Source organism: Nematolebias whitei, chromosome 18 (genome assembly GCF_014905685.2).
Source record: "Nematolebias whitei isolate Nwh7 chromosome 18, NemWhi1, whole genome shotgun sequence".
Classification (NCBI taxonomy): Eukaryota; Metazoa; Chordata; class Actinopteri; order Cyprinodontiformes; family Rivulidae; genus Nematolebias; species Nematolebias whitei.
Window position 1 is genome coordinate 35,343,218 of NC_056515.1, and position 3,673 is coordinate 35,346,890.

The window sequence follows — 3,673 nt, forward strand, 5'->3', positions numbered from 1 at the left end:
AAAAAAAAAAAAAAAAATAAATAAAAATCTGATATACTGTAGTTCTTTAAAATATTTTCTTTTATCAATGGGCAGATGGATGACTTTTCCCTTGAAGTCCAGGTAATAACTTTGGATTACCAAACGTATATGGATTAAAGGGGTCCAGACCAGCTCAAAAGATGGTTTGAGTGAAAACTTTATCATTGAGGCCGATTACATGTCTGTTAAGTTTTACCAATCTTTACAAGTACAATTCAATTGCTAAGGACAACATTTTGTTCCTGGTATGAACGTGGTGAATAACGTTCCTAGATGTGAACTGACAAACTAAGAGTTGCTATTTAACCCTTTGGGTTGATACATTTTAAGGATACTAACTTTGTAAAGCACTTCTGCTTTGTTGTTTTAACATTCACTCATTGCTTTGGTTTGGAATTGCTTTGTGTAGAACTAAACAAATAAAAAGAATTAAGTGTACAATAATTCAATTCAATGCAGTTTACTTATACAGCGCCAAATCACAACAAAGTTATCTCAGGACACTTCACAAAAACATTCACATACATAAAAAACAATTAGTAAATTTCTCTATCTAAGGAGGCCAGCAGACAAGTGTTAATAAGTGTTGTGGCTCAAATGTAAGAGAAAAGGTCACATCAGGGTCACACAGCAGCATGTATATATGAGAGGGAAGTATTCATTTTTTTACAAACCCAGCTTCTGACACCTGGGTCTATCATGAACTCTGTCATTGTGACAGGTAATTCACATTCAGTCGGTCACCAGAGTCTGGCAGAACAACTCAACAAGAAGATCAGGAGATGGTCATTCAGATATGTTTGTGGGCTCAATATTTTACTCCCAGCCCCCGCTGTCTCGGAGTGGAGCGCAATCACATCTAGACAAAGTCATCACAGCTGAGTGGCTGGGTGGAGGAGATACTGATGAATGCTGACGGGTCCTCTGGGCTTCTGCTGTGATGAGCTCGCCTCTGGATAGATGATCTGATCACCTTTCTTTTATCTGTAATTAACTGTCTTTTGATAATTAAGAAAGTATGTTATTTATATATATATATATATATATATATTTTTTTTTTTACATTTTAAAAATGTCATGACCTAAGGCACCAGAAAAAGATAAATCGTGTTAAGACTTTACAGTGACTGGGTCCAATTTTTCAGAGCTGTGAGGCTGTTGGGGTGAGTGAGAAATAAATGAGTATGGTGTAAAGCCCGACACTGAGTGAGATTCCTTTAAATTTTTAGATTTGAATCATCCGTCACAGAGCCCACAGTGAAATCATCAAGCCACGTTGGCCCTTTTCTCTTCATCTTTCTTCCTTTCCGCTGTTGCCCTGAGAACAGCACAAAGAAAAAGAATAAGCTGCAAGGTTCTTTTTTGGTTTTGCTGAAACAGTCTGGAACAGTGATTCATAAACTTTTTACAAGAAATACCCTCTCAGAAAATACTCAGTTCTTTGACAGACATGAAAAGAGTAGAACAATCTTTATATCTGAGATAAATGAACAAACTGGCCAAACTATCCATCCATCTTTCTAGCCATAAACAGGAGAGCTGGTTCATAACTCACATGGTCATTGAACGAGAGGCAGGGTACACCCTGAGCAAGTCACAAGTCCATTACTACTTTCTTCTTCTTTCGGCTTTTCAGCGGTTTACCACAGTGAGCCATCCTCCATCTCACCCTATCCTCAGTCCAACTACCTTCCTCTTCATCTTTTTCTTGGCAGCTGTTAACATTGTTCTACCAATATACCCATTATCCCTCCCCTGAACGTATATACACTATCTCAGTCTGACCTCTCTAACATTATCTCCCAGTCCTTCAACCTGTGCTGGACCACTGATGATTTAAATCTTAATCTTATCCATCCTTGCCAATCCTAAGGAGAACCTCAGCATCTTCATTTCTGCTACTTCCAGTTCTTTCTCCTGTCTTTTTGTCAGTGCCACTGTTTCCAGACCATGTAACATAGCTGGTCTTGCCACTGTCTTGTAAACTTTTATCCTTTGACCTTTGCTATCACCCTTTTGTCATAAACCACCACCTGAAACTTTTCTCCATCCACTCCACCCTGTCTGGACACTAATTTTCACCTCTTTACCACACTCTCCATTTTCCTGGACAGTTGACCCCAAGTACTTGAAGTCCTGCATCTTTGTGACCTCAGCTTATTGTGACCTGACTGTTCCACCTGCCTCCCTCTCATTCTCACACATGCACTTTGTCTTACTATGGCTTACTTTCATTCCTCTTCTTTCAGGTGCATACCTCCGTCTCTCTTAAGTTCTCTCCCACCTGTACCCTGCTCTCACCACAGATCACAAATGTCATATGCACACATATTCCTCAGGGGTCAACCTGTCATATGCTTTTTCAAAACATACAGTACAAAAACAATGAAGTTCTTTCTGACCCTCTCCGTACTTCTCTATCAGCATCTTCAAAGCAAATAGTTTGTGGTGCTCTTCCTCATCATTAACCCATACTGCTGCTCACAAATGGTCACCTCTTGTCTAAGCCTAGCTTCTTCAACTGTCTCCCAGATCTTCATTGTGTGACTCATCAACCCAATTCCCCTATAGTTGCTACAACTCTGTACATCACCCTTGTTCTTAAAAATGGGCAGCAACACACTTCTCCATTCCTCAGGCACTCTCCAGCCCTCAAATATGACAATTAATATTTGAGTAAAAAAAAAAACCTCACTACCATCTCTCAGATATTTCCAAACTTCCACTGGTACGTTATCAGGTCCTACTGCCTTCCCCATTCACAGAGCTTTTTGAACTTCACTCTCTAATCTTTCCAACTTCTTGGTCCACAGTTTCTATGACTTCTACTTTACATTTTCTTTTATTCTCTTAATTCATTAGCGTCTCAAAGTACTCCTTCCATCTTCTTGTCACACTCTCCTCACCTTCTCTGCATCATGTCAGCCAGCTCTCTACCTTTGCCTGTCATTGTCCCCACATATAGAGTTGCCACCCTCAGTCATACATTCTTGACTTTGCTCTTCTCCCTCTGTCTCCTGACATGTTTCCCTCCTCGTGGTCACAAGTTCATTACATAGCTAAACAAAGAGATAAGTGAGACAAGCAACCATTCATGCTGTCACTCACACAGTGTCTGATTAGAGTTGTCCATTAACCTAACATATTTTTCTTCATTGGGAGGAAATCGGAGTAAATGGAGAAAACCCACACATGTATGTGGAAAACAGAAACCACACAGAAAGGCCCCAGGCAGGAAGTGAACTTGCAATCTACCTCTTTGGTTGGTTTCTGTATTTCAAACTTTGATGGTTTCCTGCATTTTATGTTAAAAACGGCACCAAAAAACACAATGATCTCAATTCCTCTTCTGACCCAAAACATAAGAAATTTTAGGCAGTTTGACTCGCAGGTACTATATTGCTCAATGTGCTTGGGTTAGGGTTAACACATTCATGCATGGGACCAAAGATTTTTTTTTTTTTTTGTGACCCAGGCTAATGAACACGCTAACAACTCTGCATTGTAATGGGTGTATTTTATGCAATTTTGTTTTCTATCACAATTTCAAAATTGTTTATGAACGTTATTTATCTGCTAAAATGCACAGAAATGTTACAGTTCTTATGCCTTGTCAAGGTCTCTTGGCTGTAGAAACTTAAAATCTGGACCT